Raw genomic sequence first — 17,079 nt, forward strand, 5'->3', positions numbered from 1 at the left:
ACTACTGCTGACTGCTGCCCTTCTGCTGCAGTTGTCCTTTATCAGTATAGGGACTGAGGTACAGTCTGCTAATCATTCACAACCTACTTGTTCCACAAAGGTCCTTATAAGGACTGGTAAGGTATAGGGTACTACAGTACATAAGGTTGAGTGAGGTACAGTCTGCTATTCCTTAAGGACTGGTATAGGTCCACAATACATAGGGTTGAGGTGCACTACTGCTGACTGCTGCCCTTCTGCTGCAGTAGTCCTTTATGAGTTAGGGACTGAGGTACAGTCTGCTAATCATTCACAACCTACTTGTTCCACAAAGGTCCTTATAAGGACTGGTAAGGTATAGGGTAATACAGTACATAGGGTTGAGTGAGGTACAGTCTGCTATTCCTTAAGGACTGGTATAGGTCCACAATACATAGGGTTGAGGTGCACTACTGCTGACTGCTGCCCTTCTGCTGCAGTAGTCCTTTATCAGTATAGGGACTGAGGTACAGTCTGCTAATCATTCACAACCTACTTGTTCCACAAATGTCCTTATAAGGACTGCTAAGGTATAGGGTACTACAGTACATAGGGTTGAGTGAGGTACAATCTACTATTCCGTAAGGACTGGTATAGGTCCACAATACATAGGGTTGAGGTGCAATACTGCTGACTGCTGCCCTTCTGCTGCAGTAGTCCTTTATCAGTATAGGGACTGAGGTACAGTCTGCTAATCATTCACAACCTACTTGTTCCACAAAGGTCCTTATAAGGACTGGTAAGGTATAGGGTACTACAGTACATAGGGTTGGGTGAGGTACAGTCTGCTATTCCTTAAGGACTGGTATAGGTCCACAATACATAGGGTTGAGGTGCACTACTGCTGACTGCTGCCCTTCTGCTGCAGTAGTCCTTTATCAGTATAGGGACTGAGAGTTTTGTCACAGGGTCATTTAAAAAATGACAGGCAGAGGAAGAGGCAGGCCCTTCCGCAGGGGTGGTAGGGGTAGGGCAGGAGCAACAGGCTTGAGCCAAAGTGGGAAGTTGCAGAAGGTGTGTTCAATTAACTTAAAGGACGCACCAGACTTGGTTGAGTGGCTCACTCAGCCTTACTCTTCTGCACCCTCCTCGTCCTCTTGATCTGCACCCTCTTCTTCACTCTCTGCTATGTGCACCCCCAAAGACACTACCACCAACACCACCACCACCACCACATACCTTCCGCTTGAGTCACAGGAATTATTTTCTGATCCATATCAAGACATTTCTGATGTGCAGCCACTGTTGGTATTGGATCAGGAAGAGGAGGTAGCAACAACCGCCACTCAGCAGTCTGACGACAGTACCCAGATCAGCCCAAGGAGGAGGTTGGTCCCCGGTGTTGCTGCCTACTCCGAGATCTCTACTTATAGCGGTGGGGAAGGTGACGTCGATGATGACGTGTCTAGTGATGTCACGTGGGTGCCCACAAGAGAGGAAGAGGAGGGGAGTTCAGAGGGAGATATGGACCAGCAGATAGGGAGGAGAAGCAGGAATAACTTACATTGCACAGGAGGGACAAAGCAGACTGCAAATGTATCAGGAGAGAGTCATCGACCATGTACGGTCACATCTGGCGCTCCCAGGACACCGGCACATGACTCCGCAGTGTGGGCTTTATTTAACATGTCCGCTGCTGACAATAGCGTTGCCATCTGCAATCTTTGCAGTCAACGCATTAGTCGCGGTAAGCCCAACACTCACCTAGGGACGACCGCCTTAAGAAGGCACATGAGCAGCCATCACCGAGCCCAGTGGGAGCAACGGAACACACAAAGCCACACTCCAGGCTCTCACTGTCCAGCCTCGTCTTCTACTTCTCCTTCTCCTCTCTCCTCACAATTGTCCTCCACTCCACCTTCCATCAAGCCAAGCTCACGTTTTTCTGCAAAAAGGCAGGCTTCCGTGGGCCTAATGTTCGAGCGTAAAAAAATGATGACGCCGGATAACCTTCTTGCCCAACGGTTGACGGCTGGCTTGTCAGAACTGATAGCCCGCCAACTACTGCCATATAAACTGGTGGACTCGGAGGCCTTTCGAAAATTTGTGGCCATTGGAACACCACAATGGAATGTCCCGAGAAGGAATTATTTCTAACACAAGGGCATCCCAGAGCTATATGGCCATGTTCAGCAGCAAGTGATTGTATCTCTGGCACACAGTGTCGGTGCCAAGATATATCTGACCACAGACACGTGGTCTAGCAAACACGGGTAGGGAAGGTATATCACTTTTACCGCCCACTGGGTGAACCTTGTGACGGCCGCCAAGCATGTAACCCGTGGCACCCGTGTAGATTTGGTTTTACCGCCACGGATTGCATGCAGGCCTGGCTCTTCTTCTCCTCCTCCTCCTACTCCATCCTCCTCCCTCTCCTCCTCGGCTGACTCCTCCTTTTCCGCTGCTAGCGTCTCTTCCGCTGCGCCGCCCAAGCTCCTCAGAACCTATTGGACATGCCAGGTGAGACGTTGCCATGCCGTGCTGCGTCTGTTGTGCCTGGAAGCCAAGAGCCACACTGGCACGGCACTCCTTTCAGCTTTGCGTTCACAGGCAGATCAGAGGCTAACACCGCTCAATTTGACAGTTGGTAAAGTGGTGTGTGACAACGGTGCCAATCTGCTTAGCGCATTAAAACAGGGCAAAATGACGCACGTGCCATGCATGGCACACGTCTTAAACTTGGTCGTGCAGCGATTCGTTGTCAAATACCCTGGGGTCCAGGACATCTTGCGGCAGCCAAGGAAAATCTCGGCCCATTTCAGAAGATCTTACACGGCCATGGCTCGCCTTGCTGACATTCAGCGGTGACACAATCTGCCGGTCAGATGTCATATTTGCGATTGCCCGACGCGATGGAACTCAACCTTCTATATGCTTGATAGGCTGCTCCAGCAGAAACGTGCAGTTAACATCTACCTGTATGAACTCTGCGGCAGAACAGGTTCTGGAGAGTTGTTGTTTTTTTCACCGCGCCAGTGGCTGCTCATGCGCGACGCATGCAGACTTCTGCGGCCATTTGAGGAGATCACCAAACTGGTCAGTCACAGCCATGGCGTTATCAGTGACATGGTATCTTATGCCTTCTTTATGGAGCATGCATTGCGTCATGTCATTGATCAAGCTGTGGAGGAGCAGGAGCGGGAAGATGAGGAAGTCGCAATGCTGGATGAATTCCCGGGGGGCTACTCTATCTGAGACAAGTCAACAACAGGAGTCTGAAGAGGAGTCAGAGGAGGATGGTGCCGGGGTGGATGAGGAGGAGCAAGAAGAGCATGCTTTAAACCTTTCTGGGATCCCTGTTGTTGTGCGTGGATGGGGAGAGGAGAATGAAGAGGACGACATTATCCTGGATGATGAGCAGGAGCCAGGCCACCACACCGCTTCCAGTTTAGTGCAAATGGGGGCCTTCATGCTCCAGTGTTTTAACAGGGACCCCCGTATAAAAAGCATAAGGGTCAAGGACCAGTACTGGGTGGCAATGTACTTAGACCCCCGGTACAAACACAAAATGGCGGAAATGTTAACGCCGTCACAGAGGGCTGTCAGAATGGAGCACTTCCAGGCCTTGCTTCGCGAAATGCTGCATTCTGCTTTTGAGTGCGCTGGCAGAGGAGCAATTCCCACTCCCAGAGAAGGAGTTGCGGGTACCAATCCAACAGCGCCTGCAAGAAGAGGCCGGTTTTAAGATGTGTTGGTGACTTCTGATATGAGGTAATTCTTTCAGCCGACCCATGGACAGGTGTCATCCAGATCCAGCATCAGGGAACGCCTAGACCGTCAGGTGTCCGACTACATCGGGTTAACGGCTGATGTGGACGCTCTGAGGAGTGATGAACCCCTGGACTACTGGGTGGGCAGGCTTGACCTCTGGCCAGAGCTTGCCCAATTTGCAATCGAACTGTTGGCTTGCCCCTCTTCCAGTGTCCTGTCAGAAAGGACGTTCAGCGCAGCAGGGGGGATCGTGACCGATAAGCGTACTCGCCTAGCTCACGACATTTCTTAAAATGAATGAGGCATGGATCTCGGAGGAATTCAACACATGTGACCAGTAGACCATGTATATGTCTATAAACAATTTTTTTAATCGAGCACACAGACCTTCTTTCTTCATTTGGCTCACTTCCTTGTCCAAAAAAAGCACACCGTACTATATGCCCGTACCCTCCTGTTTGAAGAGTTTGAGCGGTGTCATATTTCTACTGGGGCTGCTTATTATGAGGGGCTCCCACCATCCCTGTGCTGTGCTGACTTCCTCCTGGGGCTGTACCTCTGCTGTGCATATTATGAGGGGCTCCCACCATCCCTGTGCTATGCTCATTTTGAGGGGCTCCCACCATCCCTGTGCTGTGCTGACTTCCTCCTGGGGCTGTACCTCTGCTGTGCATATTATGAGGGGCTCCCACCATCCCTGTGCTATGCTCATTATGAGGGGCTCCCGCCATCCCTGTGCTGACTTCCTCCTGTGGCTGCTTATTATGAGAGGCTCCCACCATCCCTGTGCTATGCTGACATCCTCCTGGGGCTGCTTATTATGAGGGTCTCCCACCATCCCTGTGCTATGCTGACTTCCTCCTGGAGCTGTACCTCTGCTGTGCAAATTATGAGGGGCTCCCGCCATCCCTGTGCTATGCTCATTATGAGGGGCTCCCACCATCCCTGTGCTATGCTGACATCCTCCTGCGGCTGCTTATTATGAGGGGCTCCCACCATCCCTGTGCTGTGCTGACTTCCTCCTGGTGCTGCTTATTATGAGGGGCTCCCGCCATCCCTGTCCTGTGCTGACTTCCTCCTGGGGCTGTACCTCTGCTGTGCATATTATGAGGGGCTCCCACCATCCCTGTGCTATGCTCATTATGAGGGGCTCCCACCATCCCTGTGCTGTGATGACTTCCTCCTGGGGCTGTACCCCTGCTGTGCATATTATGAGGGGCTCCCACCATCCCTGTGCTATGCTCATTATGAGGGGCTCCCACCATCCCTGTGCTGTGCTGACTTCCTCCTGGGGCTGATTATTTTGAGGGGCTCCCACCATCCCTGTGCTATGCTGACATCCTCCTGGAACTGCTTATTATGAGGGGCTCCCACCATCCCTGTGCTGACTTTCTCCTGGGGCTGTACCTCTGCTGTGCATATTATGAGGGGCTCCCACCATCCCTGTGCTATGCTCATTATGAGGGGCTCCCACCATCCCTGTGCTATGCTGACATCCTCCTGCGGCTGCTTATTACGAGGGGCTCCCACCATCCCTGTGCTGTGCTGACTTCCTCCTGGGGCTGCTTATTATGAGGGGCTCCCACCATCCCTGTGCTGTGCTGACTTCCTCCTGGGGCTGTACCTCTGCTGTGCATATTATGAGGGGCTCCCACCATCCCTGTGCTATGCTCATTATGAGGTGCTCCCACCATCCCTGTGCTATGCTGACTTCCTCCTGGGGCTGCTTACGGTGCAGGTGTCAGTGCTGTATATCACGGTGCTGGTGTCAGTGCTGTATATCACGGTGCTGGTGTGAGTGCTTTATGTCACGCTGCTGATGTCAGTTCTCTCTATCATGGTGCTGGTGTCAGTGCTGTATAGGGATGAGCTTCGTGTTCGAGTCGAACGCATGTTCGACTCGAACATTGGCTGTTCGTCCGTTCGGCGAAATCCGAACACTTGGTCCGTTTGCGTCAAAATTCGTGTGCCGCTCACGGCCCACAATGCACTGCGATGGCGCAGTGCATTGCTGGCTCATGATTGGCCAAGCATGCACTGTGACCCTGCATGCTTGGCCAATCGCAGCACCAGCAGCGAGGAGAGCCATGATTGGCCACAGGCAGGATGCCTGTGGCCAATCATAGCTCAGGCTGTGTAGTGCACGCCCCACACTATATAAGGCCGCCATTGAGGCGGCCTCGTGTAGTGTGTTGGCATCTGAAGCAGTGGGTGTTCTGTGTACCTTCAACACAGTTACACACCGATCGTTTTTGGCTGATTTCCTATCTTGCTCTTGTGTAGTGGTTATTGTCTGTGCCCTGACCGCAGTATACACCACTATATTTACCTCACCTATATAGCTAGTGATCTATCTTTAATAATAGAGCTTGCAGTCAGTAGTGTTAGGAGATAGTGCGTGCTGTCTGCGTGCTCTGTACCCAGTACATACCGCTATAATCCACCTACATAGCTGTTCTCTATTTGAGCCCAATTGCCATCTGCAGGAGTTATTGGAAGTTGTGTGTGCCTCCAGCACAGCACAGTATACATCTGTATATACCCCTTTATCTCTGCTGTTTTCTGGTTATTGTCTGCGTGCCCTGACCGCAGTATACACCGCGATATTCACCTCACCTATATAGCTAGTGATCTATCTTTAATAATGGAGCTTGCAGTCAGTAGTGTTAGGAGATAGTGCGTGCTGTCTGCGTGCTCTGTACCCAGTACATACCGCTATAATCCACCTACATAGCTGTTCTCTATTTGAGCCCAATTGCCATCTGCAGGAGTTATTGGAAGTTGTGTGTGCCTCCAGCACAGCACAGTATACATCTGTATATACCCCTTTATCTCTGCTGTTCTATAAAAAAGGCATCTGCAGGAGTTAGTGTGTATTGTGTGCCTCCAGCACAATATAAACTACCCAACTGCTGTTTTACCCAACTCCCTTCAGGCCATTACCATGTCTGGAAGGCCAGCAAGGAGAGGCAGACAGGCGCGAGCCAATAAAAGAGGGCAAGCAGGCTCTGTGTCTAGAGACAACAGTGCTGGTCGTGGACACGGTGCATTGTCATCAGCACGTGGCCATGGGACATGCTTGTCCTTCTTTTCGGCAGCTGGACATGTTGAACCGCAACATGCCAACGACTTGGTAGAGTGGATGACCAAGCCCTCTTCATCCTCCTCATCCTCTCTCACCCAGTCTCAGGGTAGTAGCAAAGCAGCTGCCAACGCACCTTCTTCCCTCCTCTCAATGTCATCATCAGTGACTCCTTCCCTAGACCCACCACGTCCTCCTGAGGAGTCTCCTGAACTCTTTGAGCACAGTGTTGGGTACATGCTCCAGGAGGATGCCCAGTGTTTGGTGGGCTCTGATGATGACACTCAGCTAGAGGAAGGCAGTAGCGTGAGCGCAGAGAGAGGGGATGCTCAAGAAGGACAGCAATCTGGCAGTCATGTTCCACAAGCTGCAGCATACTGCCAGGTTTGCTACAGCGATGAAGAGGGAGGGGATGATGAGGGCACTGACTCCACGTGGGTGCCTGGAAGGAGGGAGGAGGAGGAGGAGGAGGAGGAGGCACATGTCCAACGAGGCAGGATGCCCTCCGGGGGCCAGCTTAGGGGCAGCACACAACTGAATCACACCGCAGAGCTCCGCCTGTGCAGAGCGCTGCCTCTGCGCGTTATTCTAAAAGTTCTTTGGTGTGGGCCTTTTTTGAGACGAGTGCATCAGATCGCACCGCTGCTATTTGCAACATATGTCTCAAGCGTATCTCACGTGGCCAAAACATCAGCCGCTTGGGCACCACATGCTTGACCAGACATATGTTGACCTGCCATGCAGCTCGTTGGCAAGCGTACCTCAAAGACCCACACCAAAGAACAAAGCGGACCTCTCCTTGCTCCTCATCAGCTGGCATCTCCAACCCCACTAGACCTTCAGTCCTCTCTGAAACCTGCTCTGAGAGGAATGAAGGTGTAGAATTAGGTGTGTCACAGCCAAGTGCTTCCGGGAACTCTGCTAGTGGTACACCCACGTCCGATTATAGCAGGCAAATGTCCCTGCCCCAGCTGCTGGACCGGCGGAAGAAGTTTACTCCCAGCCATCCACATGCCCAGCGGTTGAATGCTAGCTTGGCTAAATTGCTAGCACTTCAACTGCTGCCTTTTCAGTTGGTAGACTCGGCCCCCTTCTGTGAGTTTGTACAATGTGCGGTTCCTCAGTGGCAGGTCCCCAAACGCCACTTTTTCTCACGGAAGGCGATTCCGGCTCTCTACCGGTATGTGGAAGGCAATGTCCTTGCCTCGCTGGACAGGGCGGTCAGTGGTAAGATGCATATTACCGCTGACTCATGGTCCAGCAGGCATGGACAGGGACGTCACCTGTCTTTCACGGCCCATTGGGTCACTCTTCTGGCAGCTGGGAAGGATGCAGGACAAGGGGCAGTAGTGTTGGAGGTTGTTCCGCCACCACGCCTCCAAAATGCTAATATTGGTTGTGACACACCTCTCTCCTCCACCCCCTCCTCTTCTTCTTCCTCCATGGCCTCTTCCAGTGCTCTGTCCTCAGAACCAGCGGTGCTCCGTAGGCGTTGCAGGGGCTACGCAAGTACGCAGGCAAAACGATGCCATGCCGTGCTTGCGCTGGTTTGTTTGGGGGACAGGAGCCACACTGGGGCGGATGTTTTGTCAGCTCTGCAGGGGCAGGCCGAGAGGTGGTTGACGCCACGCCAGCTTAAGCCAGGAATGGTGGTTTGCGACAATGGCACCAACCTCCTCTCCGCCCTCCGACAGGGACAACTGACCCATGTGCCCTGTGTAGCTCACGTCCTTAACCTGGTGGTGCAGCGGTTCTTGGGCAGGTACCCCGGCTTACAGGATGTCCTGAAGCAGGCCAGGAAAGTCTGTGTGCATTTCCGCCGATCATTTAATGCCTGTGCTCGGCTGGCTGAGCTCCAAAAGGAGTTGAACCTGCCCAAGAACCGCCTTATATGTGACATGCCCACCAGATGGATCTCAACATTGGCCATGCTGCAGCGGCTGCACACACAGCAGAGGGCCATCAATGAGTACCTGTGCGACTATGGCACCAGGACAGGGTCAGGGGAGCTTGGTTTTTTCTCACCACGCCAGTGGGGCATGATCAGGGATGCATGCACTGTCCTGTCACCGTTTGAGGAGGCCACAAGGATGGTGAGCAGTGACAGTGCATGCATCAGTGACACTGTACCTCTTGTCCACCTCTTGGAGCATATGCTGCGTGGAATAATGGACAGGGCACTTGAGGCAGAACAGAGGCAGGAAGAGGAGGACTTCCTTGCCTCTCAAGGCCCCCTTTATCCAGACAGTGTTCCTGCTGTGCCACCCATCACACAGGAAGAGGATGAGGAGGAGGAAGAGGAGGAGGAGGATGATTGTGTCAGCATGGAGGTGGAGGCTGGCACTCAGCATCAGCATCAGCATCAGCAGCAGCAGTCTTGTAGGGATGATTTACAGTCCCAAGAAACATGTGGACTTGTACGTGGCTGGGAGGAGGTAGCTGCGGATCATGTTGTCCTTAGTGACCCAGAGGACTCCGGACTGAATGCCTCAGCTAACCTACGCTGCATGGCCTCCCTGATCCTGCAAAGCCTGCGGAAGGATCCTCGTATTCTTCGGATCAAGGAGAGGGACCATTACTGGCTGGCCACTCTCCTTGATCCACGGTACAAGGGTAAGGTTGCCGACCTTATCTTGCCATCGCAGAGGGAGCAGAGGATGAGACATCTCCGGGAGGCCTTGCAGAAAGGTCTGTGCAACGCGTTCCCAGAGACTGGGAGGTTACAAACTCCTGGTCCTGGACAACGTGTTGCTGAGGCATCGGTCAGAAGGAGCGGTGGAGAAGGTGGCCGTCTGACTGATGCTTTCAGACAATTTTTTAGTCCGCAGCCCCAAGGTATGATTGGTTCCAGCACCCATCGCCAGCGTCTGATTTACATGGTGCAGGAATACCTAAGGGCAAGGTCAGACTTGGACACCTTTCCCACCGAAAATCCTCTGGCTTACTGGGTCTTGAGGATGGATCACTGGCCAGAGCTTGCACAGTATGCAATTGAGCTACTGGCCTGTCCTGCATCCAGCGTTCTTTCGGAACGCACCTTCAGTGCTGCTGGTGGCTTTGTTACCGATCACAGGGTGCGTCTGTCCACCGAATCAGTTGATCGACTGACCTTCATCAAGATGAATCAGTCTTGGATCACCCACAGCTACCAAGCACCTGAAGCTGATGTAACCGAATAATTTTTTTGGAAATACCACATCCCTTCAAGACTGCCTATGCTGATGCTGAGTGACTGTCCTGTTATGTTGATTGTCTATCCTCTTCCTCCTCCGCTGATATGTTGGAAGAACATTTTTGGTTCTGGGTGATGCCTAAGGCCCAATTTTTCTGCTCCTGTTTAACAGGGGCGTTTAATTACAATTTTTGATGCAATGCTTTGCAGCAGGGCTAATTCCTGCAATAAAACTAGAGTATATGGCAGAGGTTACAGTGTGGTGGCACCAGCACCAGTGCCTAAGGCCCAATTTTTCTGCCCCTGTTTAACAGGGGCGTTTAATTACAATTTTTGATGCAATGCTTTGCAGCAGGGCTAATTCCTGCAATAAAACTAGAGTATATGGCAGAGGTTACAGTGTGGTGGCACCAGCACCAGTGCCTAAGGCCCAATTTTTCTGCCCCTGTTTAACAGGGGCGTTTAATTACAATTTTTGATGCAATGCTTTGCAGCAGGGCTAATTCCTGCAATAAAACTAGAGTATATGGCAGAGGTTGCAGTGTGGTGGCACCAGCACCAGTGCCTAAGGCCCAATTGTTCTGCCCCTGTTTAACAGGGGCGTTTAATTACAATTTTTGATGCAATGCTTTGCAGCAGGGCTAATTCCTGCAATAAAACTAGAGTATATGGCAGAGGTTGCAGTGTGGTGGCACCAGCACCAGTGCCTAAGGCCCAATTTTTCTGCCCCTGTTTAACAGGGGCGTTTAAGTACAATTTTTGATGCAATGCTTTGCAGCAGGGCTAATTCCTGCAATAAAACTAGAGTATATGGCAGAGGTTGCAGTGTGGTAGCACCAGCACCAGTGCCTAAGGCCTAATTTTTTTGCCCCTGTTTAACAGGGGCGTTTAATTACAATTTTTGATGCAATGCTTTGCAGCAGGGCTAATTCCAGCAAAAAAAATAGAGTATATGGAAGAGGTTGCAGTGTGGTGGCACCAGCAGCAGTGCCTAAGGCCAAATTTTTCTGCCCCTGTTTAACAGGGACATGTAATTACAATTCTTGATATAATATTTCACAGGAGGGCCCCTTCCTGTGCCCACCCAGAGTAATGGTGAGGACTTATAGTGTTGTGGCACCAGCACCACAACCACCAAAGGTCAATTTTTCTACCACTGTTCAACAATGGCATGTAATTACAATTCTTGATATAATCGTTCACAGCAGGGCGCTCCAGCGCCCACCAAGAGTCACTTTCAGGGCTTACAATGTTGTGGCAAAACCAACACCTTGTTCCGCCATTTCTGCAGAGCATATAGGGCAGGCCCCTACTTTCAAACATCCAACTTACAAACATCTCCTACTTGCAAACGCAAGGAGACAGCAGCAAGTGAGATGAAAAAAGATGGACGACAAAACAAATTATACAGGGGTGATAACCCTTCCCTATGTTTTCCAAAAAGCTTAAAAATAGTTTTTTTGACTGGAGCTACACTTTAAAAATTTACCAGTTGAAAATTACAAACAGATTCAACTTAACACAACAAACCTACACAGTCCCTGTCTTGTTTGCACCGCCTGTATACTGCTGTTCTGAGTATATAGGGCCTGGGGGCCACACGCATTTCCTTTTTTTAATATGGGTACGGGGTTCCCCTTAATATGCGTACAAGACCCAAATAGGCTGGTAATGGGCAGGGAGGGCTACCCATGCCATTTTTCTCAATGATTTTCAACCATATTGCAGGAACCAGATATAACATTAAAACCGCAAGCAGTTTTAAATGGTGTTATTTCAGTTTAATGTCATTTTGTGCAGGGACTGTTCTAAACACGGGAAACACGTGGCACTTCACAGGCATACTACAGACACCCCCCAGGCACCATATTTAAAGTAATATTTCACTTTTTTTTTCACTTTAATTGTCAGTAAAATCAGTGCTCCCGCCAAAACGGCCATGTTTAAAAACATTTAAGGCATTGATACATGTCCCCTGGGGCAGGAGCCAGGTCCCCAAACCCCTTTTAGGACAGTATCTTGCATATTAGCCGTTAAAATGAGCACTTTCCATTTCGAACGTTCGAGTCCCATAGACTTCAATGGGGTTCTAACGTTCGTAACGAACGTGGGGTCCGTTCGAAAGTTCTGGTACGAACCGAACCGGGGGGTGTTCGGCTCATCCCTAGTGCTGTATATCATGGTGCTGGTGTCAGTGCTTTATGTCACTCTGCTGATGTCAGTGCTCTCTATCACGGTGCTGGTGTCAGATCACTCTATCACGGTGCATGTGTCATTGCTGTATGTCACGCTGCTGATGTCAGTGCTCTCTATCATGGTGCTGGTGTCAGATCACTCTATCACGGTGCAGGTGTCAGATCACTCTATCACGGTGCAGGTGTCATTGCTGTATGTCACGTTGCTGATGTCAGTGCTGTATATCACAGTGCTGGTGTCAGTGCTGTATATCACGGTGCTGGTGTCAGTGCTTTGTGCCACGCTGCTGATTTCAGTGCTCTCTATCACGGTGCTGGTGTCAGATCACTCTATCACGGTGCAGGTGTCATTGCTGTATGTCACGCTGATGATGTCAGTGCTGTCTATCACGGTGCTGGTGTCAGATGACTCTATCACGGTGCAGGTGTCATTGTTGTATGTCACGCTGCTGGTGATCATCTCCTGCACCCTCTTCTTTGCCTACCCTGACCTTCCCTCTCCTCCATTGCCTTCATGCGCTCCACAGTCCTGAATTGTCACAACAATTTCACATATAAAAAAAGAATGCTTGTAGTTGTCGATCCCAGATTCACCTCATACATGTGTTATGTCATTGGCCATGTGATGGGACTATGTTTTCACAGCTAGTAATTATTTTGTGGCTGCAAATTTGACCTGTAGGTTTGCAAAGTTCGCCTCCCATTGAAGTCAATGGGGCCCGCCGCGAACGTTCCGGTTCGCGAACTATCGGCCGCGTTCGCGGTCCGCGTTCGCGAAACGTCCCGTCGGAAGTTCGTCCATCACTACTTGTAAGGGCTCATTTACACTTGCTTCGGCTTCAACACACATGAATGGCTAGTTTACATTTGCTTCAAAACAAGGCTTCAGACAGGCTTTGTTAAAGCTCTATAAACGCTAGTCAAATCTCCTATCACTAAATAAAATGGTTAGCTTACAGTCCTGTTTACACCTCGATTTTACTTTGCTTCAGTTTCGCTTCAAAAATGATACCCCATGTAGCTTTAGCGGTGCTTCAAAGCGTCTATTTACGTTTACGTAAATGGGTGACCCCGCCCCCCTCTGACAACACGGGGAAAGCCATAGGGATGTCCCTGTGCTTCAGAGGAGGGAGAGGTCACCGGATGGCCCCTTCCTCCGTTATTTAAGAAGTGTCAGATGAATTGAAGCGTCACACGGCTGAAGACTCACGCAGAGGTGGATCGCGTGGACGGCGCGGAGAAGAAGCCGAAGCAAGATGCAGGACAAGAAGAGTGGAAGAATAAGAAGATGGAGAAGAAGAATTTGGAGGAACAAGAAGAACACGGAAGGAAGACCAGAAGAAAGAAGATGAAAGAAGAAGTGGAAAGAAGAAGAATTTAATAAAGGAATTGTCAAAAAACGTTTTTAACCTTTTTGTCACTTTTTTTGTGAAATGGTAGGGGTACATTTGTATCCCCATTACCAATTCACACGGGGGGTGCTGGGATCTGGGGGTCCCCTTGTTAAAGGGAGCTTCCAGATTACGATAAGCCCCCCGCCTGCAGACCCCCACAACCACCAGGCAAAGGTTGTGGGGATGAGGTCCTTCTCCCCATCAACATGGGGACAAGGTGCTTTGAGGGGCTACCCCAAAGCACCCTCCCAATGTTGAGGGCATGTGTCCTGGTACGTGAAGGGCCTGTTATGGAATTTAGGGGGACCCCCATGCATTTTTTTTTCAATTTTGGTTCGTAGTTCCCCTGTGGGGAAATCCCAATGCCGTTTTTATCAATGAACTTTTATGTGTATTGCAGACCGACAATTCATTGTAGCCGCGAGTAGTTTTAAATGAGTTTTTTTCCTTTAGAACTGTCATTTTGCTATCAGACTGTTCTAAACACGGGAAACATGCGCCCCTTTACAGACATACTATACACACCCCCCAGGTATGCAATTGAAAGGAATATTACACTTTTATTGTTTCACTTTAAGCATTATTAAAATCACTACTCCCGAAAAAACTTCAGTTTTTAAAACTTTGTTTTGCATTGATACATGTCCCCTGGGGCAGGATCCAGGTCCGCAAACACTTTTTATGACAATACCATGTGTATAAGCCTTTAAAATCAGCACTTTTGATTATTCATGTTCGTGTCCCATAGACTTTAATGGTGTTTGTGTGTTCTAACAATTTTTTTGCCTGTTCGCAGGTTTTGATGCGAACGAATGGATGTTCGGCTATCCGTATTTGGTATACATGCTTTATCTCATTTTATATGAAAATATTTAATACATTAATATTGAAAATACAAGATCGTATACTGTGTGTATTTTTATTTATATATATATATTGTACACATACACAATCACACACACACACAGTCCCAAGGGTAGCTATGTCACTCTATGTTTAAGGTAAATGTCCAGGTGCTCTCCAACAAAGAAATCCATACAAACCCAAAACTAGTATGGGGCATAGTATACCACTAACTATTCTGCCCATCATTTCTCCATTACCTTTCCATGATCTCTACCCTTTATGTATTTTTTTTACATGTGTTGTCATCACTAGGGGGTGGTGTTAATGGGGAGAGGGGGACTTCGGGGTTGTTGGTCTTTTCACTTCTGGGAGGTATGACATCACAAGCCTTAAAACCAGGAAGTAAATGTCTAAATGTTCAAAACAAGTAAATATGATAGAATTAGTAGAAAAAAACTAGCAGCAAAAGGATTTAAAAAGAAATCCATGTTGATTGAGAGAGTGAACTTTTAATTTAATGATTGGAAGGAAGCAGTGGAAGCCTGTCCATAGGGGGCACCCCCCCTTCCCCACCAGGCAGTCACAAAAAAATAAAAATATAAACATGACCCTTCAAAAAAAAAGTCCTTACGCGCACTGTGTTCGGGCGCCAGACAGAGTGCACTATGGGAAGCGCCACGCCAATGCAATCACAACATTGCAGGTGCAGCGCTTCATTGGCGTGGCGTTTCCCATAGTGCACTGTGTCTGGCACCCGAACACAGTGCACTTAAGGACTTTCTTTTGAAGGGCCATGTTTATATTTTTATTTTTTGGAGTTTGGAGCTGCTTTGTGGCACAATCCATCATGCTGAGCAGCCTCCGCCTGGTGCCCGGCTGGGCGCTTTGTTCTCAGTGTGAGAGCAAAGTCACTTCCAGCGGGCTACAAAAATATGGCCGCCATGAGGACTAATCCCCTTGTATTCAATGGAGAGGGGAGGCCTCTTCCCTCTCCACTGAACACACGGAGAAAGCCAGGAACTAGCTGGGGAGAGACAGATGCAGCTTGAAGGAAGGCTGTGCTGCCCGGGACACAGATGTAAGGAGGACCCTGCTGCTCTGTTGATGGGAGGGGCTCCGCTGGGGACACAGATGTAAGGAGGAACTCTGCTGACGGGGACACAGATGTAAGGAGGGACGCCGCTGGTGGGGACACAGATGTAAGGAGGGACTCCGCTGACAGGGACACAGATGTAAGGATGGACTCTGCTGACAGGGACACAGATATAAGGAGGGACTCTTCTGGGGGCACCTGATGGCAAGCGACGTGGCAAGTGACACGTTTAGGGCTCCCACTGATTCTGCATTATGGTGAGTTGAATGATTTAATTTTATATGACAATGTAATAATAGAAATCACCGGCTTCAATCATCCTAACACCATAACAACCACGGTGCCATGATTATCGAAGTGCTAACACCAGGTGTTTGGAGTATCTTTATCTGCTGATTGTTAAACATTCTAGGATACACATTTCTATTGTTGTATAGGATCTGGGCCTGCTGTCCCTCCCACTCTCCCTCCCTCATTCAGTTCAGACGCTAACCACACCACCTTGGAGCCACGCCCACTATTTCGCAAAAAACACACCCATGTTCACCTAGTGGGAGGAGTCAAAAAGGTATGGTGGGGTCTGGCACCCCCCATCCTAAAACTTCACCACCCACCACTGGAAGGAAGAAAGGAAAGATCCCTTGTGCCGCATATCCACAGAGTCCTAAGGTGGTATGAGTAGGAATGCCATCTTTTCTTCAAGCCAAACCCAAACACTTTAGCAGCACATTGCAACATTATTTTTTAAGTGGGAACACTGTGGACTCTGGTGTAAAGGGGAAATCTGAGGTAAGGGGGTTTCTGTTTACCAAACCTCCTGCTTATATCAGAGTTCCCAGTATTCCTCATTAAATTAGGGTTGCCAAAGCCCCCCTTATATCAGAGTCCACAGGGCTCCCCTTACATCTGAGTTACCCTTACCCTCCCACTTGTTCAGAGGCATGAGAGAGAAGGGAGGAAGGGGAGGAGACTTCAGTCACAGACAGTGGATGGCGAGCTAACTCACCCGCAGATGGAAGCTCAGGCATCAACACTTTTCATCCATGATGTCCACGCCAACGCATCCCTTACCTGAGACACAAAAAGCCGTGGATTGGAGTGTGAGTGGATAGACAGAGGTGTAGGGATGAGAGGAGGAGAAGCAGATCAAGCCCTCTCTCCTCTCCTGTCCGTGTTTGGGGGCGGGACCGTGTACACACCTATGCACTTGGCGATTGTGGTACTAGGTTACTTGGGGAGCCACAGTCCATTCTGAATATTGTGTCTGGGTTTACGGTAGGGTGCCCACGTGTCCCGGATTGCCCGGGATTGTCCCTGATTTAACATTTTTGTCCCGTGCCCCGGGCACCTTCATTCCGGGACAATACAGTGTCCCGGAATGAAAAAAAACACAGTGATCACCAGAGTGTCTGCTCCGCGAGTCTCCCTGTCTGCCGCCGCGGCGCTGCCACAGTCACACTCACTACACAGACAGCACAGGAGGATAAGTTATTATATGCTGGCAGTCTGGTTGCTAGGCTAGGGGCCGCCCCGCGTCTAGCAACCAGCGACGTCAGCCTGAGGGGCGG

The sequence above is a fragment of the Lithobates pipiens genome, unplaced genomic scaffold (assembly GCF_037356315.1).
Source record: "Lithobates pipiens isolate NorthernLeopardFrog02 unplaced genomic scaffold, aLitPip1_a1.2 Scaffold_18, whole genome shotgun sequence".
Classification (NCBI taxonomy): domain Eukaryota; kingdom Metazoa; phylum Chordata; class Amphibia; order Anura; family Ranidae; genus Lithobates; species Lithobates pipiens.